Below are 24018 nucleotides of genomic sequence, written 5' to 3'. Positions count from 1 at the left end.
CCACTCATAGCGCTTTTACACCTATCTGTGTGTGTGTGTGTGCGGGATGAAAACAGGGAGAGAGGGAGCATTGTCAACTCGACACGACCCCAAGCTGTCCTCGTAATTAACAGATAACCTTTAATGAGGCATTGGCCTCACAAGCGCTAACCACGGAAATGTCACACTCAACCAGGCAGCAACACATCCTGAGCCTACACACATGCATGCACAGATAAATGTCCATACACACACATAGACACGAACTTATGCACATACACATACAGTTGATAATGTGTTAAAAGTGACCTGTCAGGCAATAAATGTCATCTGACTGTAATGTTGAGGGGCTGCGTCTGTGCTCTTTACAGATGGATTGTGTGGGTGGGATGGAAACAGACTGGGAAAGATCAGCCTGTCACAATGTGTTGTCATCTTGTATTTAGAAGAACAGTGAGCTGAACACATGAACAAATTAGTCCGATCTTTGGACTGTTTTGATTAAATCAAGTACAGTATGTCATATCAGAATCCAGTAAATCTGATTATTAAAACAGTTTTTCCATGATGAAACATCGTCAGACTCACGTCATGTATTTTAACAGAGGGAAACATGAGTTCAAGCTAAACAGGCACAATCTCTTGCCACAATCAGACCCACTCCTTTCTCCTGTACACTCACAGCTTCCCTTTTGTCTTTTCTCTGTTGCTCTGTCTCTTCTCTACACTCTCTTTCTACTTGCTTCCTTCCTGCTTCCTATCTGGCCTGTTTTTGAACACAAACAACTTTTTCTGACAGTCCATTTATGGGGAGGTAGATTGATGTGTGTAAGGTGTGGGTGATTTTCCAAAGATACACACTATAAAGAAGAAACACAAACACACACTCACCTCTCACATCCAGGCAGATATCCATCAGGGAGCTGTTGTGTGTAATAAGGTTAAACTCTGCCCTGAATGTGGTCACTGAGGTAAGCTCCTCAGCTGTCATTTTCTTATTGGGGCTAAAAAGAAATTCTAAAAAACAAAAAACAAAAAAAACCCTCCCAGACAAAAGCAATAAACTCACACCTGAACTCTGCCGTCTTCTGATGCGTCTGTAGGGTTTAGGTAATCTTCTCCTGGAGACCGAAATGCTGATTTATTTAAACACCCATGAATATTATAATGGAAATGTATGGATGTCTCTCTGATTCAGTGATCTACATCCTGGGATGATTTTGAAGAGGGAAATAGGATTTCAAAGATTGACATACAATAAATGCCTATGAGAAAGATACTTATCCTATACACAAATGCACACACATCCAATGAACTTTATGGCGTGTTGATGTTAAAGGGGGGGAAAAAATGACACGTTGGACTATCCATTGGTGCTGCAGCAGTGAGTCAGGCTGTCATTTCACTGTAAATCGGTTTAGAAGCAAAACTGTCAACTTTCATCAAGCAGATATGTGACGGCTTCTGAATCTTGAAGAGATACGTGTGTGTGAAGCGTTGTCGGCCGTTCTGCACTGCAGCCTGATGCAGAGATGTACTCATGTACTGTACTGGTGGCATCCCCCTACCCTTTTGCATGCACACACATACGCACATGCACACACACGCACACACACACACGTCCGCTCGCACCCGCCGAGTGTCAAGATGTACGAACAGACGCAATCACATAGATATTCCCCCTGCATCTTGAGCTCTCGTCACGCCTCCCTGACTTTCTCTCATTGTCTGAATCTGAGATGAATACACAATCAAACACACACTCAAAGAGACACACACATACACAGTCGCACAAATTAAACCACCCGCACAAACACGTTCTTCTTTAGGTTAGAGGACAATTTGTTCAGCATCTGTGAAATTAGACATGGGTTTACAATGTAGCCTTTTCAATACTGATCACTGTCATACAAGTCTAGTACAAGTGTGTGTGTGTGTGTGTGTGTGTGTGTGTGTGTGTGTGTGTGTGTGTGTGTGTGTGTGTGTGTGTGTGTGCGGGCGTGCGGGCGTGTATATTTGTGCGTTTTATTCTGAAGAGAGTTAAAAAAAAACTCTGTTGTGGCTCTTGGTGTTAAGTTCTTTTGTGAGCCAGCAGACAGCGAGCTTCAATAGTTTAACTTAATTCAGGGTTTGCACAAGAGGATGCCATCTCAATGTACTGAATATTTATGGACCCAAGACATAGATTCTTTTTTTTTTTTTTTGCTTCATGCATATAGCCAAAAATGCTCCTTCATGCAGGACTGCCTCAGGCCTACATGGGTCTGGAAGCCAAGATTAAGTGACTCCAACCTCAGGGAGCCATCTCTTCACAATTTTACTTTAAGTTTACGATAAAACTAACTGGTAACTATAGCCTGTATGATATGCTCTGTTTTGCAATGTGTATACAGAAAACAGACTTCACATTATATCTATAGATGCTTGAAATCTGAGGTACTATATAACGGAATGAGTGGCACTGAACATTACTGCAGTAAATCATAATTAAAGATGAACAAATATTTTAAAAATGTATCATTGGAAAAATGTCTTGTAACGAGAGAGTTGAAGGATTGGATGTGATATTAATGCTGAGTCATAGAAGGTTCTCTCAGTGCAGCTTCATGTGTTGTGGTGATCATGTGTGTTGTCCTGACATATTTAGCTACTTCCATGTCAATGTCAAGTTCTTCATTGGTCTCTGTCCTTGGGCCCAGTTTAATGTAGCATTAATGTGAACTATGATATTCAGTGTTACCAAGTTTTTCTGTCTGAGCTCATTTCCTGGTTATTATAAATTTGATGTTTGTGTGCAGCTAATTCCTCAGTCAGTGGTACCAAATTATGATCAAAACAGAAACAAATGTCACTCACCTCTTCTAAAATCATACTTGTTTATCTTTGCACAACATTTTGATGACAGAACCCATCAAATTTGTTCCCCAATCAATTTCAGCTCTCACAGTCCTTAGTCTTTCTGGTTTTCTTTCTTGGTTTTGATAGCTGGGTTGTTTTTGTTGCCAGTATGCATAGGGTTCAGGACCCACGGTCATTTTTAACGTTACATTAGTAACAGATTAAATTATTGAACTAAACAACATGACCATGACCAAAAGGTCAAGCACCACCTACTTATATACATGCAACTTTGTCTTGCTTGCATTATTAAACACCTTGCAGTGTATTTTTCATTGCTCTACCTAATGAGATGAATTTATGAGTGAAAATTGCTTACAGTGAATTGAATCCTTACTTTATGAGTTGATGAAGACTGTGTTGTCAAATTTATTGAGTGGAGCATAAATAATAAAAAAACAAAACATTGAACATGACACGTAAACCATAAATGGTAATCACGAACTGTAAACAGATAAACAACACAGTCATTTAGCATGATACACTGAACACCTGCATGTACTATTAAACAAGTGGCTGGCCTGAAGTGTACTGTGTGATATTGAGGGATGCACACTGTAGGCTAAAATGGCCCAGTCCTCCAAATTTAAGCAACAGAAGAACTGGTATAACTGGTAGAACAAGTATTTGGAAGAACCTTTGAACTGGAACAGCTCTTGTCACCCAGTTACGATGTATTTGGTCTAGAAATACAGACTTCGCCTCACTGTATGGCATTTTTCTTCACTGGGGTTACATAGGCTGCTTGTGCAGGAAGTATGTGTGGAAGCACATTAGAGAACTGTACCACAAGCCTCTGTGCATTTTGTGTGCATTTCTGTGTTTGTGTGCGTGTATGTGTGTGTGTGTGTGTGTGTGTGTGTCTGAGAGAGACTGGACTCCCGTTAAATCAAAGCTGCCTCTGTGCTTGCTCCCTGAATCCCCTGTCGGAGAAAACTCAGTTTGTCTGGGAGCTAAAAGAGACTGGTGAATTATTAAAGCTTGCTGAAGCTTCACTCATAGAGAACCAGCAGACCACTGAGAGACCACAACACACACACACACACACGCACATGCACGCACGCACTCACTCACACACACACACACACACACACACACACACACACACACACACACACACACACACACAGTCCAATCCAATGTAATACCCACAGGGTACCACACTCACAATCGCTACACATGAAGAATGTTGACTGCTCATGCTGAGCAAAGCTGGTGGATTTCACTGTTTGCAGCTGCAGATGGACTGCTGTAGCCTTTCAAACATCCAGCTATAGGCTACTATTACTACAGCTCACTACAGCAGGAAAAAAAAATCACCCCACCTGGCTCACAACATTTGCAGCATGTAGTCTGAACCCAACTCAAGAGATAGACAAGATTTATGAAGAACTGCTGCTGCCTTGCACTCTCTCACCTTTTAAAGATCTGATGGCATTTCTGTTTCACATGATAAACCGCAAATAAAAAACTAAAAGACGAAAGTCTGAGTCACAACCTAGCTCTGCAATGATTGCTACAGTGACATACTGGTGTTGGCAGTTATTAATTTGAATGTGAAATGATGCAGTGCATCAGGTTCATAGAAAGGTAACACTTGGAGATTTAATAGACATAAACTCTGCACTTTTTAATAAATTCTACGTATCACAGCCAGAAGAAATCAAATCACCAGCTTGCTTAAAATTTCTGTCTTTCCACAAAGATCTGCCTGACTCACTCTTTACAGACGTGTGCATAGTGTGAGTCTTCATATGTGGCATGAGAAATGTGAAAAAAGGTGTTTTGTTTGTCACCCATAATGTTTTGGCACGATTTGAGTCATTCCTCTCGTGCAGTTGTAGTTACCTTGGCTTTTGGCCGACTAGCTAACTTTGCTGCACTCTCAGAAAAACACTGGCTGGTCCTCGAGAATATGAAGTCATACTGCATGTCATGACATAATTCTGATTTTGAAATCCATGAAACAAGAGTATCTGTGCAGAGTTGGTATTTCAGGTTGGGGGCACTGACAGTTGTTTTCTCACAGATGTATGTTGTGGATCATGTTGTATTTATGTATCATCAATTTATGACTTTGTTGTTTTTATAATCGAGCACTACTTCATTCACTGATTTCTTCTATTTCCTAGAATAACATTTGACCATCCTGAGAGAATTCACTGTGCTATAAACACGTAGGTGGATAAAGGTGGTTACAGCTATAACAATGTTTTGTTTTGGGAACATTTTTCCAGTTGAAAAAGTGAGTGCAGGGAGAATAAAGCCATGATTTTAGTTAAGCTGCCAAAATGGAGCTCATAGCGTAGGTCTTAAGCATGGACAACATTCATTTTTGCCACCTAGATGAGATGGTGTTCCTCTAATTGACACATATACAACCATTCACATAATGATAATGTTATCTAAACGCCTGCTCCATACATCGGCTGTTTTTCTGCCATGCTGGCCCGTGCTGCATTGCATCCAGGCATCACGTTACCTTACTGAAATTAAGCGGCTCCATGAACTATTCATTATTACTTAACATGAAACACGAGCCTGCAAATCTATATTTTAAGCATCTAGTATGTCATTATAAGATACCGTAGCACTTCATTTGCTCCGTTGCTGCTCTGAGAGTAGAGTGAATACCAATGAAGCACTAGTATTGACCCACAGCTACGATACTACTGGTAACAATGCTTTGTATTAGTGTTAGTGATGAGCAGGGCTTTCCATAATGGGATAAGTTAATCACCGAAATGTTTACCAGATTACCTCTAAAATAGTTCAAACCTCCAGGCACTCATTGAATTGACAAATGTCACCAATCTGCATTTCCAGGAAGGTAAAAACAAATGTGTTCAATTATTTGCTAATGCTGTTTGATCAAGGTGTAGTGTATCGTAATTGGCAAAGTCCTTCAAGCCATCAGGTCTGCCACAGCTTCTTTTTGGCGTTTGCTGTAATTTTCTAGTCCAGGCAGATTGCAGCTAATCTATTCTTGCAAGCCAGTGGCAAGTTGCAGCATTATCTGCTGTGTGTGGCAGCCTCCATTGACTGCTGCTAGTCAAGCTGGCATTCATTATCAAGCAGGTAATAACACAGAGCACTGGGTCTAACTCAACCGGCAGTGGACTCATTAATATAAACAGGACCCTAAACCCAAACTCAATTTACTTGAAAGCCTCTTCGGAGACAGGGGGTTCAGAGAAGAGTCTTTGCCTGAGTGTGTATCTGTGTGTGCGCGTGCCTCCGCATGTGTGTCTAAGAAAGGTATTAATCATTCCTCTCCCACCGCCCAACACACCAATACACAAACAGTTGTGAGCATGTGTGCATGTGCATTACAAAGCTCCAATTAGATAGCTGATCAGTGGTGTATATTTAAGTAGTCACTCATCTCTTTTCCCTCCCCACCCCCACTCATATCCCTGCCATTAATGAGTCCAATTAGCACATGCAAATATTTACTTCTAACTAGCATTTGTGATTTATCACACTGTTCACTCTTTTAAAACAAACAATCTGAGTCATTTCTGTGTATGTGCATGTGCGCACGTATGTGTACGTGGCTTTTCTCTGTTTTTTCATGAAGGCACGTCAGCTAATTAGGCCCTCCTGTAGAGTAAGATCATCAGCAATGCGGGCAGAGGAATCAAAAGACAGTGTAAAGAGGAGGAGAAGGAACACCACATTATTTCTCGCTGCAATATTCAGCTATGCCGACACACATACACCCTCATGTATCAGTCATTGATTTAGGGTGTGTGACTGTAATGGGTACCACTCCAGCACCATCAGATTAATGACACCCAGACATCGCAGAAGGCACTGGGAGGAGGGGGAGATTAAATAGAGGGAAACAGAGAGATGCTCTTTTGGGGAGTTATTGCTGAGAGGTACTTAAATGTGCTGCACATAGCATTTTAAAATATCAATATATCATTGGCAAATGTGTTATGATACCTTGGTAGAATTGACATAAATAAATGGGTGCTATTGTAAATGCTAGTGACCAAATTTTCTTTAAAATCCCTTGTTTGTGAGGCAAAGCTGACAATTTTCTACAAAATCAACTTGATGCCATGCAATGCAAAATGCACTTTTGGGCCATTAGACGCTGTGGGTCTTAAGGCCTTTACATACGGGGGAGGTGACCAATAAACAATGCAAATATGCAAAATACTCACCTGTGAAAATGCTGCATCAAAACTATTCATACTGACAGCAACGCAAATTTGTGTATATTATCAAATAAATAAATATACTATGTGAAATGATGCATAATTCAGACCAAACAGGACAGGGAGAGGCAGACAAATGGCGACAGCTTGCAGAACTCAGAGAGATGGCACTACAGCACTGACCAGCATGCTGACAGGTAGAGAGAGGTCGCATTTACTGGGTTCATCTCAGCTGACCGTCCCAGGGTCGCTAGACCGGTCCAGTCCATTAAGATTTATTAATGGGCTACATTAAACACCAAAGTTACAAACAAACAAACCAATTGAGGCAAACTCATATGCTCTGCAATGTAAAATGACTGGTGGATTTGAAGAGAGCACAGATGGAATAAATGGCTTCAGTTCCCCATTGCTAAATCCCACATATACTGTAAACCAAAATGTCTGTGCAGGGAACAAGTGAGGTGACTCATCCCAAGTCACCTTTGTCACATTGTCTTTATAGTTTTATGTACTTTGTCAAATAATACAGGTTGATGAGAAACAATCAACAGGTCTGCCATTAGCATTAATTGTGATGTGGGGGTGGAAACGCTCAGAAAAATTGAACTTGTCCTGAAAGAATTATGAAGATGATGACTGAATATGCTGCATGTGGCAGACAAGGAAAATGTGCTACAATCTTCAGGTTACCTTGTGATAAATATATGTCTTGGATGTAAAAAACACATGATATGCATGCTTTTTACGCACATGTACACATATGTAAGTGGCTGTGATGGAAGAGGCATTGTCTTATACATGCCTGTATAATTTGTGTGCACCTGGAGGATTAGAAAATCAATTAGGCATCACATTAGCACATAACTGTAATGCTGACACTTGGTGTATTGGAAATGTCAAGATCATGGCAGAAGTGGCAGCAGTGACAAAATCCATTTGTTTAACTTTAAAGCTTTCTGCCATTGCTGCTAAGCTTAAACGTAATGAAAGCAACGATACATTGAAATCACAGTACAACGATTTTTTAAATTTCTAAGGCACTGAATCAAAAAGAAGGCACTAACATTCAGAAATAATTGTCGATATATTTCTTCCATAAAGAAATCATTTTTAAAAATCTTTGGAGATTAACACACACTGTGATGTATTTCCTGTCTGCTGGTCACCAGAGAGTGAATAAGTGGGACTTCCATGGAGCCCAAATCAAACACTAATATATTCAAGAGTGTGTACCAATTACCTTTTATGATTATCTCTGACCTGTAGGTGGGTGTGACGGACGGGAATTGGTTTCTCATGTCTCGCCATAAATGTGATTGTATATGTGGTGTGTGGTTCTGCATGTATGTATGTATGAATGAATGTATGTATGCATGTGTGTGCACTAATCTGAAGGCTGCAGCATGATCATCAGCTATGTTTTATTCATCTGAGAGTCACCAGCTAATGGAAAAAGGAGGAGCACGAGTCCATGTACTTTGATTAGCCATGTCGATAGCTGCTCTGTAAGTGGTAGGTAAAATGGCAGCAGAGAAGTGTAAGAAAAAGGAAACTGGAGGCAGAGTGTAGTTGGACTGTAATGTATATAGACTTAGTGAGGCTATTTGAATGGTGTGTACAATCCCAGGCATACAGTCGTATCTGTGTCCGTACAGTGCACATACAGTAGAGGCCGGTGACAACTGATGGTGAAGCACAGTTGAAAGACGATTTTCAAATCTCAAAGAATATCTTGTTATCTATATCTTGTTTCAATCTATATACAGTACTGAGTCAAGGCACTGCTACATTTAAGTTCAATACTTATAGGGATAGTTTAGGTCTTTTGATGTGGGGTTGTATGAGGTACTTATCCCTAGTCAGTGTATTACCTGCAGTAGATGACCGTCAGCTCTCCCTCTGTGTGGAGAAGCAGCGTGTAGAGCCGGTAGGAAGAAGAGCCTTGTGCGATTGTAAAGCGGACCAGCAGCAAGATGTATTTTAGCCACCTAAAATAAGTCCCACCTAAAAATATATATTTGTTTCAGTGTATGCTAGTGCTAGTGTATGTTTTGAAAATGTTTGGCGCTTTACTCCATTAAACAGCCTTTTCCTTTGGCACACATTCCCTCAATTGTACAACGTCCATTGTACGCACAAGCAAAATGTAGTGCCGGTAGTGTTGGTTTGGTTTACAGCAGTACAAAGCTTTACAATGGCTCTCCACAAAGAGGGACAGCTGACAGTCATACTGCAGGTAATAAAGTGACTAGGGATAAGTACCTTATACAACCCCACATCAAAAGAGCCGAACTATCAATTTAAGCTTTCAAGTCACATCTATAACGGAGATTTGATGGCGTATTACAATTAAGAGTGCTTTAGTTTGTTGTGATAATAATGTCTATCATATATGTAACTAAGGCGATTTGACTCCAGATGCCATGCAGCCCTGCTCCAGAAATTAAACGGTTGACATGTCCATTTGATGTTACTTCTGATGAAATATACTGCTGAAAAAGTTAAAAGACAAGCAAGGTTACGATATACACCAGCCAAGTAGATTTTTATCTTATCATTCCATTAAAGGCTTATAACTAATAAAACATTAAAGGTCCATAAAGTCAAGTTTATTTAATATAGCACCTTTCACAGAGAAACTAAAACTTCTAGCCATATAAACAACAAAAGGAGGGAACAATAAACAATTAAAGCACTGTCAGACCCCAGATGGTGAGCAAGAGTCTACAACTGTGATTGCTTTCAGTTTCCTAATCGGTCAAAATGACGGACAGCCGTCAGATTTTTTCCGTCATTCTGTCAAAAATGTGTTCAGTAACGGAGAATATTTGGTTAACGCGACCTCTGGGGTGGACATGCTAATTTTGGTGATGCTATGATGCGCATTGAACTTAAGGCTGCTGGCTTGCCGATACTCTGCCATCTGTCTCTGTTCAAGCAGCGCTCAGTTTGTGCTGAGTTTGAAACAGAAGCTTGAGTAAACAATAATTTAAAGGTAACCACCGTTACAGTGTCAGTAGCTTCCATGTCACTACCCGAACCTGGCCAGCTGCCTGATTGGTAGTGCGTATGTGCAACCCTTAACAACAGCGAGAAAACGAGATGTCTCAGTCCTTAGCCACTTCCATCATCAGCTCCGGAAAAAACAATGTGTCTTATTCAGAATTGTTTTGATTAAGACTCTCTCAAACAAGTTTTAACAACTTCTGGATGTTGTCTGATGACTTAAATGACCTGCTGCTTGCTACTCTTCCCTGTTTTCCTGGTACGTTTATGATGACGAACATGACACACATGAAACAAAAAACAGAAAAGTAAACTCATCTCCTGTCGATGGGAAAGGAGAGGTTTCCTATTCTTAACTGGTTTACCTGTGTTTAAAAAATGTGCATATACACAGGGCTCAGCTACTTATAGTATTGGTTATATGGCTATTTCTTTTAGCGTCTCTGTTCATCCCTGGGATCACAACAGGACTCACAAACAGATACTACTCTGATAAACACTAACTCTTAAGAGGTGAATTTGCATAATTGTGTTAACTTAGAATAATCATGTAGGGAGACAAAATCCTATCAGTGTAACTCAACTAAAATTGTATTTTATCCAAGATATCCCCCATAGACTTTATTTTCTCTGTATAATGCATAACCAAACGCCTTTTAAAATCTTCCCATGTGTTCTTTGAGTGTATGCTGTGTGAGCCTTTTTCATGTATGAATGACGCTGCGTGAGCCTCCATCAGCAGAGATGGAGCCGGCCAGCAACATTTACCCTTTGATCTCCAAAGCTGTGCTCGCTGAGTGCTTACTTCACAAATACAAACCAGAGGGAGTTTTTTTTTTTCAATTATTTCTCAGCTTCAGCATTCCAGTACTGCACCTCATCCACTTCCTCACCCATCCGTCCCCTCACCTCACCCCTACCAGCACCCCCCCCCCCCCCCCCCATTTTCTCTGTCGCTCAGCAACCATCCGTAATTAATGAGCTTTTACAGTTCGATCTGATCTGCCTCAGGATTGGACACGTCTGATAAGCCGAATGGAATATACACACAGGCCTGCCCCTCTCTGCTCAGCACTGCCTGGAAATATAATTACTTGAGAATGAATACACACACACTCGCACACACGCACACACACTTAAACACACGCAGACTGAGTAAGCCCAGGTTAATACCAATCTTTTTCCTCTTCTCTGCACTAATTAGAAATGTACTGACGAGAGTCATTTGTTTGGAAGTTGAATGCACCGTGCACTTGTTGTCGTTATGCAGAGACTCAGAAACTTAGATAATTAAATCTATTTAATGATATGCTTTAGTGAGCATATGTGTGTATGTTAATGACATGCTCTGATGCTCTTAATGAGCATGTGACAGTGGCAGGGAGATGGAACAGCACATTCCACATTGTTCAGCCAGTCATTACTTAAACGTAATCTATCTTTCTCTCTGCCAAATGACAGTTAACACACTCGCTTATCAATCTGCCCCTATGGCCTCGCTCGACAGCTGTCAATAGACTGCGGCCCCTTACAACATCTTCATCACACGGAAGCAGAGGGAAACTATAGTCACGACAAAACTAATTTCCTAGATGTAATGATGTTCAAATACCCATGTGAGTCCTTGTGCATAGATCTGTGGGAAGCCCCGCTAAATATGGCCTGCAGTGAAAAATGATGCAGGTGAGCAGGATACAGTGAGCATGAGAACATCTTATACAGGCACTCATTCTGTGTGGAGTGAAGCAGCACAGTCAGGTTTATCGCTGTGGTCATAGCAACAGCCATGAGTGGAGATGAAGATGACATTTTTTTTTTTAGTGGTGATGCACTGAATGTCCTTGTTCAGATGAGAGGGAAGGGGAGCGAAGGATGAAAACGCAGTCGGGGTGAGGGATGGAGAGAGAAAGGAGGGGTGGAGAGTGCTGGGAGAAATTTTAGAGAAGACTGAGCGGAGGCTTTATTTTATATTGTTTAAGCTGTTTGTTCTACAAGACGGCAGAGTTCTGTGAAAGACTCTTTATGAGTTTGTCGATTTCTTCTTGCCTTTTCTATAGCCTTATTCGCAGCTTGTTTTACATATGGAGTCACTACATTAGATCAATGAAACAACAGAAGAATAGTGACATTTCATTATTAATTTGTTTAAATAACATGTCTTAACATTGTGAGCACGTTACTTGCCAGGCTATATGTTAATGATTTTCCTCTCCAGTCTCCCTCCTGTCTGACACAGTCACTTATTTCCCAGGTTGCTCTTTTCTCCCAATGGATGATGCCCCACTTGACTTCCCTCTCCCACTGTTTATGTGTTCATCTCTTCCCTCTCCTCTGTGCGGGTGTCTGTATGTGTAGTCTGTCTGTGGCTAATCTGTGTGTTAAGGAGGGCTGAATAAGCCCGTCTTTGTCAGGGCATTAGGTTTGGAGAGGATGAATACATTAAATGATAAATGGAGGCAGTGAAGGTGGCAGTGTGTGGATTTGGATTTATCTGAATGCCACCGCCCCTCTTCCATTTCGGTCCCCCCTGCTGTTATAAGTGTGCATAAATGTGGTCTGTGTGCCACTTTGCATGTTAAAGGGTCAGTTCACCTAAATTACTAAAAATGTTTTAGTCATTTTTTGTCTCGTCATGCGAATACTTTTAGTTTAATATCCTGAGATATTACTGGAAACAGTTCTGAGAGGAACCACTGATTTTCTAGAAAGTAATTCTACCTAGGCTTGTGCCGATTGGTGTTGGTATAGTATATCGATGACTGAAGGGATGAGAGATGATTGTTTTTTCCTATGCTGATATTGAGGCAAGTTTAAGTGACTTAGAGTCAGAGATGTTATAAAAATAATCTCCAGAATCTGCACCCTGCTATGCATTTAGAGATATTTCTGTTGGCGCAGCATGTCCGCCTGCTGAGCCCTGTTAATTAGCTCCAGTGAATTTTAAATTACAAACCAGTTTGTCATCTCTTTTCCATTGATCTGACTTCTGCTTCTCTGGTCTCCATGTGCTTGCTCACTAAATATTTGCTCTATGATCCATAAGAGTATTTAAAGTCAAGGTTATGACTTGGATTTTGATATTAAAGATAAGATAATAATATGTAACGGAACATCTTTTAATAACACTGATGACTAATGCGGATACATGTTATGACTTTTACTGAACATCCCTCAACAGGATAGCGGTAGGCTAACTTAACCATAACTGTCTCAGCACCCTGTGTGACCCCTGAACTCGTGCATGCTGACAATATGGTGGCATCAAGCAAAGACAAATTAAAAAATAGTTAATTCAAGACGTTACAGCATGGTTTTGACACTAAGACTAAAGTTTTCTCTGCTGGCATTTCTCTGCCATGCTTTGTCATAACTCCCCCAAAGCCCTCCAAACTCCAGCGATTGGATTGCTCATCGGTTGTCTTGAATAACCACGATTGGAGGATATGAAAATGTAAATAGGTGACATGGAAAACCAAAAGTGTGCAAGTTTTAATTCCTGGAAGAAGAACAAGGCAATCTCCTCTGAACTGGGGACAAACACGCTGAGAGCTGAGAGTGATGTATACTTTAGTTAAGGAAGGAAGGCAGGATTCTGCTATTAGGTAGAATGTGGTAACTGTGAGAGAGGAGAGGAGGGGGAAGAGGCAGAGCGAGAGCACGAGAGAGGCAGGCGGGGAGGGGGGCTAGGTTGCTGACTCGGAGCTTTGCTGCGGTGAGCTTTGAGCTAGCGACTCTCTAAGCTCTCGGGCTGCGTGTGTCTATAGGCTGCTGTGGTGCAGACCATAGCCTAGCCACGTTAGCCTCCACCCACCACCTCCACAGCTCAGTCAGCTGGCAGCTCCGGTGTGCTTCAGCTGCAGTTAGGCTCCACAGTCTGTAAGTGTCTCTGTCTGTAGCTGAGGATTTCCTGCCCCCTGCAAGGATTCTCTCTCTTACTGGCCAAAGCAGAGAGAGTGAGAGAGTGAGAGGGACAGAGAGTGAGAGGAAGACAGGAGGAGGAAGAGCATCAGCGGGCCAGCAGTGACCTTCGTGGTGTGGTGGCAAAGCAGAGGAGGAGGAACGGGCATAGGATTCATCAGGTGTGTGTCAGCACTTAAAAGGATGAGTAAGAAAGGGTGTGAGAGAGACTGCTGTGGGCTTGAATTTGTATTCAGAGTCTGTGCATGGTACAGTAGGAAGCATGCTTTAAATATGTAGCAGAGAAATATGTCAGAGGGAGAGAGCTTTACACTTAAATGCATTGCAGCAACATGTCATTTCATACTGTAATTCAGTGTGAGTGTTCAAGTTAAGAAAGAAGTGCAGTGCTGAGGGAGAAGAGTTGGAAAAGAAGAAGATAAGCAATAAGAGAGATATGCCTCTATGACATGTTGTAGATGGATACATCTTCACAGAAACCAGATATAGAGATGCTGATCTGAAGAGAGGACAATATAAATGGAGAACACCGGAGATGGATGGAACAGAGAGAGAGAGAGAGAGAGAGAGAGAGAGAGAGAGAGAGAAAGAGAGAGAGAGAAAGCGAGAGAAGGAGAGAGAGGGAGATGTATGTTGTGCCAGCCAGAGCTCAGAGGAGATGACAGACGTGTTTGTGTGTGTGTTTTCTTACTGGCTTGGACTTGGCTAGCGAGAAAAACGTCTGTATCGGAGTATCAATCACTGTGGGCTGGGCGCTGCCTCTAGGCTGCAGGCTAGAGAAGCGTGCTCTCACAGCTCCCAGGGAGCATCTGTGTCTTTTAATATGTAATTTGTCTTTCTGTGGGATGATATTATAATATTAGTACATAATGCTTTTTTATTGGCTTTGATGGGCTGGAGTCTTCTTCATTAAAGGAACATTTGTTTTGGAGTAAGCTGGCCCTCATGTTAGGGGCAAGTTGCAGCAATGTTGTCCAATGTATGTATTACATTACCTCAGACCTAAAGCCCTGCTTAACTAGCAGTGTGCAAAATTACCGTTTTTTCCACTGGCCTAGTGAATCTTCAAAGTTTACTTGACACTCAATAGATTACCATTGTTTTTTTTAAGCTGGATAGTGAAGCAAACCTTTGGCATTTGGCTAGTGGCTGGTGCCTATTATTGAGCGATCTTCTCTACAGCAATTGCTGCTAATGGAAAAGATAGAGACCATTTTTGTTTAAACTTTTTAGAGGTACGATCAAATCAGCAGACGGGCGTAGCAAGTAGGGTTACCGTCCCTCAGTCAGTGGGCCTGGGTTCAGTCTTGATGACGTGACCTGAGAAATCATTCCTCCTGCTGAAGTTGCCTTTAGAAGGACAGTGAGCCATCTACAGGTGGTGCCACCCCACGTTCAGCCTTCCTGCTGTGATTTGTATCATCTTTGTGGCAATAAATCTGTGTGCTTCACTCAATGGTACCTCGGCAGGATGAACACTGTCTAGAAGATTTGGGGAGATATCATCTCAAGGCCACTTACATTTTTGCTATTTTTCTAGAGGTTAAATTACTCATTTTAGACATTCAGTGTTCACTCAGTAATCAATATAGTGGAATGTTTACACCACTGACAGCTACAGTAGGTTGAGAGCTAGGGCATGCGGGAGGATGAATGCACAGGAAAGTTGGAAAAGCAATTAAAATGTCTAAAGACGAAACGTGCAAGTCATTTTGTCGGCTCCGAGCCAATCGAGGGGTTCAGTGAATGTCTGTGTGCACATGTTTATGCACATTTGTTTGTATGACAGCCAGAGCCAGAGAGAGAGGCACAGAGGGAAAAATACAGTGTGTGTGCGTGTATGTGTGTGTGCGTGTGTGTGTGAATGTATGTGTGTGTGTGTGTGTGTGTGTGTGTGTGTGTGTGTTTGAGTGAAGTCAGGGTTTGATCTGCATGCCTTGAGGAGGGTCTCTCTTCCTGTCTCTGTCTGTCTCTGTCTTTTGATTTCCTTTTCCCCATCACATCGCGTCTTTCTGAAGTAACAACTAGACATCAACCTACTGAGAATTAAGCTTGACTCAGGCTAATCCATTCTGGACCCTGCGTGACTCAGCAGCAGGCACACACACACACACACACACATATACACACACACTTACTGACTGTTGGTAGTCTTGAGGTTGTTAAAATTCTGATCCTGCTTCTGTATTGCTACAGTGCAGAATACTGACTGTGAATATTGGCTCTGATATAGAGTGGATATGAGTGGTAATATTACTTTGTTTGAAAATAACAAAGGTCTACTGTATCATACTGGCAGTTGTAATATCACACTGTTTGCTGTACTGCATTTCTGCGTGTGTCTGAATGTGTATACAGGTGCGGTGCAACCTCATAACTTTCTACCCTCTGTATAGCAGGGGGAAAATCCAATTACATTCTCCTGACACTGACTGCCAACAATAGGACAGGCTTTTTATATCTTTTGATTTTACAAATCTATTTCAATCATCAAATGGGCCAAATGTTCCAAAAAAAGGTATACCTGTACTGTATTGGTTTGTCATGCTGCATGTTTGGGGTTTGAGAAAGTTCTGTGTGCATAAATGTGTGTGTGTCTTTCCAGCTTAAAGATAAGTGTGTTATCCATGTGGAGGTAAAGGCTTTCCCCTGATGGATCCAGACAGAGAATTCCATTATCTATGTTGGAGTTTTCTACATGGCCTCTATGGATGGAGTTGGATGGTTTGAAGCACTGTATAGGTGTGTGTGTGTGAATGAGCAATATAAATGCACATATTTCCTTTATGTGGTGCGCATGTCTATGTCTGTATAAGTACAGGCTATATAAATGCACATATTTATTATACAACCTCAGTATGTACCTTGTCCTTTTTGTGTCCTTTATGCGTTAAGAACCCTTGGACATGGTAAATGATGGACGAAGGGAATGAACGGAAGAGAGCGTCTCTTCCTCTCATTCCTCTCTCTGGTGCTGCTTGGTGCTATCATGGCTGTAATGAAGGCTCATTTATCTCCATCTCAGCACAATCTCATCATTCACAATGGGATTGTAGTAGCTCTGCAATGAGGATGAGTGTGTGTATTGTTTAGAGGACGGTCGTATATATATGTGTGTGAAGGAAAATGGATGTTTGAATACTGTGAATCAGTGGTGGTCTGACCTGTTGATGTACCTGTTGAATAGAATGGGTGAAAACGGGTCACATTTGATACAGAAGGAGCATGTTTTGTTGTGTTTGGTCAGAATTGTGAGGGCAAACTCTCAGCCACAGAAACGGATCAATGAACATAGATTACATTCAGAGGTCAGGTTAAGTAAGCATCCATTTGAGCTGTGGAGCCACCTCCTCACCCTGCAGCTGAGAGGGAATAAAGGGAAGAGGAGAGGGCAGATTGGGAGACAGACACACAGAAACAGAGGGATGTGTGTAGAGAGATAAAGGCTGAGTAATGTCATCATAGGCCCCATGTCCTCCAGGTCTGATTAAGAGCCTCTCTGAGCACTCCCAGACGCTGTGATGTGATAGGCCAAGGTCACGGCGAATCACGGCACAGTGCTGCAGATTGATGCTTAACTCCGTCAGGAAACGGCAGAATCTAATTTGGCCAATGGGCTTCCTCTCCACTTCAGATGAAGAGGACGATTCCCCTCGCCCTGGGGCCCTCCAAGAAAGTGTGTGTGTGTGCATGTGTATGTATGCGAGTGTAAATGTCTGCTGGCTTGCAGCCACGTCGGATGAGTGTGTGCACGCGTGTCTGGATTTATTCTGCATGTGTTCTCACCGTGTTTAAATGTAAGTGTAGATCTCTGTGGGCGTGTGTCTATCTAAATGTATTTTTGTCTGTGTATGTGTGTCCCTCTCTCTCTTTCTCATGCAGTTTGTGTGGCACCAACACACTTGTCACTATGTGGTTAAGGAATGTGTTGTAAGTGATTGGCAGGCTATGATATTAGTTTGGGAATAATAAGAGTGTAATAACTCGGTGGCGTTTGCCTCCAGAGAGTGACTCCCAGGTAATCACATTTACTCAACACAATCACTGTGTTGCACGCCAGTGCCCGGGACAGGACCATACTCTTTTTCATTTCCTCTTATGAATGTCATGAGCTCTGGTATGTGTGAAGTGTTTTTTTGTGTGTGTATGTTTGTGGTGCTGTCTCACAGCTTGGATATATTGCAGACTGCTTGTATTTTACAGTCTCTGTAATTGTTCATAGGTAGGTAGCGGTTTGAGTATGTTAGAGATTTGTTAGAAACATGTGACACATTGTCAGATGCTGTATTTGGAGAACGTGTACCTTAAAATATGCTACATCTGTATTCATGTTCATAACATTAGAAGGTTCATCGACCATTTATTATCCTTTTTCATACAAATGCAAGTCATCCAATTTAAATGTATTGTTTTGTTAACATTTCGGAGTCTCAATGTGTATATTTGTTTGCATGTATCCGTGTGAAGATTGCTGTTTTTTCAGGCCAATTTTCACTTTGAGAAAAACCTAAGGTACTGTTAAAGTAAAACACAACCATTACAGGTCTGTCTGTGCAACAGAAAAGTTTGGCCTCTGTCCTAGAGGGAAGTTAAGAAATAATGTAGGTGCAGCAACAAAGTGCACAGTCACTGTTTTTATCCAGACGGATCCAAGAGGCTGTTGTAAGTGAAATGCAATGCAGCAGAAACTCAAACATCAATTATGGTGATGGAGTATGGCAGCGTTGGTTGTGTCGATGAAGACATATCTTGTATGAGGGGAGGCAATATCTACTGTTTAGGCACACCTTTTATTCAAGCAGCAGACATTTTGCTCTTTAACTGGATTTGACATTTGTCCTTCAAGCTGACAACAAACATAGGCAGAAAGGCATAATCGCTGTCAGGACTTCATGGAGGTCTAAAGCCATAAATGAGCAAAACTAGGTGCTGTGTCCACATTTGATCAAACAAAAATCTGTGTCGGTGGCATGTGATTACGTCATCTAAATGAGTAATACAGTGCTCATCCTGTTCTCAAATATGTTGAATCAAGAAAAAAAATATTTCCACAAAAAAATCAATTACCATCACTGTTTTATCTTCTTTTATTATCTTTTTTTGTGAACTATACCTGCAAGCCTACATGCTGGTAAAGCATGGATTAGGAGATATTAATGTAATGTGCTATTCAGAATCTTTAAAAGTAATAAAAAATACAAGGTAAAAGACAAAGAAAGTCATCAGAGTTTGTAGGGTGAAGGATATCCTATCAGGAGGGTTTAAAGTGGGTGAGACTTCAGTGGCTCAGCAGTGTAAAGGAGGAGAGGTAGCAGGTGAAGAGAGCGTAGTGAAGGGAGTTGACCAGGGGTAACAATATGGCTGAGCTGGTGGATCGATAATATACTCCATGATCCATAACATATTAATAGGAGGGAATACATTATTACTGTTAAGAGATGTCAGGTGGACAGGGCAGAGACACACACTCACCTCTGAGTGCTGGGGAATTTTCAGCTGAGCGAAGGTGAGTGACACAACACTGCATCTGGGCTCAATGCCAGGGAACAACCTCCTCTCCTCTCCTCTCCTCTCCTCTCCTCTCCTCTCCTCTCCTCTCCTCTCCTCTCCTCTCCTCTCCTCTCCTCATTCCTGACCTTGGGGCACTGCATCTTCTCTCATCTCCTCCTCCACCTCCTCCCCCAGTTGTACCCCCTCTGTCCATTTCATTTCCTGACTTAATATCCTGATTGAAGTGGTCACCTTTCTCTGTTGTGTTTAATGAGCAGCAGGTGTCTGAGTGCAGCTCACTCAACCATGGCTGGGACCCAGGGACCAACACACAGTAGAGCAGCTTCTTTATCTGCCTGCAAAAGAGGAAGAGTCTGCAGTCCACCCTACTAAAGCATTTTAATGGTTTTCATTATTGCTGATAGTGAGGAGTGGAAATAAAAGAGAGAGACACTGGGCAGTGTTAGATGTGGCACTAATAAAGTGTGATACGAGGGTGTTTTTACAATATCGTTGCATTGTCGCAACTGTTTTTTTCAGTGGTTGAACTCTGTTTTACTGAAAATGTAATATTATGGTGGTTCATAATTGTCAAACCATTATATTATATATATTCTAATCTATATTTTGAATCCACACACTAATAGTCTGCACATTGTACATTGTGCACTGTGTGTGTGTGTGTGTTTGTGCTGTCTCACAGTGGCGTGCGAGGTGTCCATTGCAATGCGATGCAACATAGTGCAGCATTTTGTGTGCTTGGAATACACAACTACACCCACTATAGATGTGGAAACTGAGGTGGAAAAACAAACTGCTATGTTGCGAAAATAATGATGCGTCACCCTCAGTCAGCTCCCTGCATTAATACTGAAAATACGATATCGCGATTTCAGTTCAAACACTGTCTCTATCTGATTTAATGATCACACATTGTAATGTTGTGTCTCATGTAACATTTGATTATAGATTATAGATGAACACAGCGATGGAGTTTAAGAGTTTTGATTAGCCATGCTCATTTCACTGCACACACACCTGCTTCTCTGGGTGTCTTTGCCACAGTGATTATATGCCAAAATATTTGGAGGCCAAAGATATTAAATAACCTGCTATAATGATGAATGAGGCTTAATATTCTCATTCATCATCATCACAATCAGCATCAGAGTCATCATTACTACAATCACATTACTCATCCTCTTAACCAATCAACAGTCATTAACACTACACACAGAAGCAAAATACACAAAGGTTTAAAATATTTTTTTCTTCTTATTAACACTCACTTCTCTCTATATCCTTCATTGTCCTCTTCCACCTGTTGCTGGCCATGTTTGCTAATATGTGCCATAGGGATTTGCACTACTGTGGCTTCCCATGCTCTTTCCACTGCCACCTTGTTAATCCACTGAATTGACTTCAGTACTTTTAGTGGCCAACTGACTGGCTAATAAAACCACTTATGCTAAAAAATGCTGGATGTTTATAAAGAGAGAAACAGAGCCTGAGGAAGACAGGAAGATGTGGGTCTAAAGGCCCTGACACGCTAAACTGACATTAAAGAAGTAGCTGCGACAAGGGCTGAGTAATGCGTCACCTCACATCTCCTCTGTCTCGGCCACACACCGCAAACACTACAGCTGGTGGGCAACACGTTTGTACATTCTGCACCTGCATGAAAGGAAATTCCTCTCTGCAGATATACACACCGTTGTTATTATTAAGCTGCATTTTTGACACCACTCCTAATAAAGCAGCTTCTTATCGAGAATATCTCTTATAAAAAGCTACAAATGGCACTGAGGAAATATGAAGAAACCGTGCGAAATGGGTTAAATCATGGATACTACAGCAACAGGCTCAAGGGGCTTTCCCTCTCTTTGCTGTTTCTTTTTTCGTGCACTGATCTGCTGACCTGAACAGCCAGTCAGAGTGGTTTCTCTCACTGATGAGCCACCGCTGATTCTACATCCTCAATTGGCCAAAAAGCCTCCAACAAGGGCCGCCCAGTGACACTGACTAGAGCCACTGACGCTGACTGACGGCCCTGACAATGCTTGATGATCAGGACCTTAAGATTAGAGTGCATAAATGTACTGTATGGCTTTGATACCCCATAGTGATGTGGGCACAATGATAGAGGATTACTGTGGATCTTAATCCTATATTGAAGAACAAACATTACTGTATTGTGACTAAAAATATAGCATTTATGTTGGTTATGGGGTTTCCAACAACACAGTAAGGCAGCTAACTATCTCATTATACATTTTTCTGTCTATGTTTCTATTGATACATTTTGCACAGCCTTTATTTATTGATTTGGTATCAGTTATACTTCATTGTGCCTGTGAGTATAGCTTGAAACGAGGCACATTTGGATCAAACTATTCTGTGTCTGTGTGTGTCTGTGGGCCTGAATGTGTTGTTGGTGTGTGTGCACATGTGTGTTTGTGCTGTAGAAGAAAGGGTGAAGAGGGGAGCAAACTAGTTATCACTGGTCCTCACCTCAAAACCCAATGATGTACCCTTGAGAAAATCATTTAACCTCCTCCATGCTCCGGTGAACAGCAGAGGACTGACTGTACATACAGAGCACATCAACATTTGTCTGTTTGTGGCAGAACATTAAACATACAGCACTTAAAAAGATTCAGGACATTACTTACAAATAGGACATTACTTACAAGTAGTAAAGAGGCATAGTAGTGTTTTCCAGTATGAGGATTATGAGCTCCAAAATATCCAGGATCTTACACCTTTGATTTAATCGGCTGACTGGTGCAACATTATTTTTGTCATCAAGAGGACTCTGTAAAGGTGCAAATGGATGGCTGCCTCTTCAGAGACACAAAAATACTGGCCTACGATGTTCTGGTCCCTTTGGAATTAAGAAACACAGACACTCCATCTTTGTGTTTACAGCTAAAAATAGTGCAGGTTTATCACCATCACATGGTCCCCTGTGTGTTTGTTTGTAGAAAGTGAGCAAGGGTTAGAGAAATGGGTACTGCATTCTGTGTCCAGCTCCAACTTTATGTATTTATCTCAAAGCCACAGCTGAGCGTAAACTGGGACGAAGGGGAAAAAAAAGTGGTGGACAGTCGGACAGAGAGGCGGGTGAGAGGGAGCACACACACAGGACTGAAGCCAAGAGACTGGCTCAGGGTTTGTAACTCTGACCAGCATAGATACAGTCGGTCCATATGCACTGGAGCATTGTGCACATTGGGAGAACAAGGTTTGTGTGGTGTGTGTGTGTGTGTGTGTGTGTGTAGTTTAGTGCTTTCCACTGCTCTCTCTCACATGGTTTCACTGCTGATGTCAGAAAAGCGGATTGATGCAGTTTCCCTCTCTTTTTTATGACCCCCCCACCCCTCTCTCTCTCTGCGGTGTGAGTGAGGCGAGGCCAGATGAGTTGCCATGTCAGAGGGAATGCAGCAGTGAGGGAGGCGAAGCTTTATTTCTCAGTGAAAGGTGTATTTTTCTCTTGTCAACAGGCATGGCTGCATCAGCCTCTCCTTGACTCCCCCCTCCCCCTCCCAATCTCCATCTTCTTTTTCCTTTCATTTCTCTGTCTCCTTCCTATCTTTGCCTCCCCCTTTTTCTCTCTCTCTCTGCCTCCTATCTGGGGCTGTACAGAGGACAGATTGAGGGTATTATTTTTCTTCGACTGAGTTTTTCTGCCATGCAGTGATACTGAAGGTCCCATTCTGCTCCTGTGTCCAAGATAAATCAAAAACATTTTTCTACAGCTGCAATCAATGCCCTAGCCCTTTTTCAACAGCTCTACCTTTTCCTCTCTCTCACACTTAGACACACAAGCCCACAGTCTTGGACACACACACTTTTTCTTCTCTGTTTCTTCCTGAGGCGATGGTTCTCTCTTGAACGCTGACATCAGATAGCCTCCCTCCAGCAGTCCACTCCTCTGGGAGGGATTTGCATCTCATTTGCATCTCATTACAGATTTAATAGAGCAAACTGTGCTCCATTCTGAGAGAAAATGACAAGGGGGGAAGTGGAAAGGTGAAGATAGCTGGGGAGAGTCAGTCTACCGGTGACTGTCTGTGCCTCCAAGCAGCTGTTACTGTATAGCCTTCATCTCACACCCAGCTATGTAGCACTGCAATTAACTGTATTCCTAAAAAACATAATAATGTCAAACATTTCAAAGAGCGGAAGTGAAACTGGAAAAAAATCTTGTTTTGGAAATCAAAATCACATTTCTAATGACAAAAATGAATCTAGACCTACAGCTCAGCCTTGCTCAACAGTGTGCAATCTGGTTGTCGCCATTTGTCCAGACAGGGTTCCTAAAAGAATGAGAAAAAATATGATTAGTTTTGTAATATATCTGTTTTAAGCAGCTTTTAACAATCATGTTAAGCCCAAGAAAGGTTACACCTAATTTTTTTCGGGCAGCTGTGATTCTGGGGTAGGAGCGGTCTACTACCAATTGGCAGGTCAACTGTTTAATCGCCTGCCTCTGCAGTCTACAGGGGATGCCTTGCATGGTAGCCCCTGTCACCAGTGTATGAATGTGTGTGTG

The sequence above is a fragment of the Pagrus major genome, chromosome 11, assembly GCF_040436345.1.
Source record: "Pagrus major chromosome 11, Pma_NU_1.0".
In the NCBI taxonomy this organism is placed as follows: domain Eukaryota; kingdom Metazoa; phylum Chordata; class Actinopteri; order Spariformes; family Sparidae; genus Pagrus; species Pagrus major.
The sequence above is the reverse complement of the archived record's forward strand: the minus strand, read 5'-3'. Positions refer to the sequence as shown.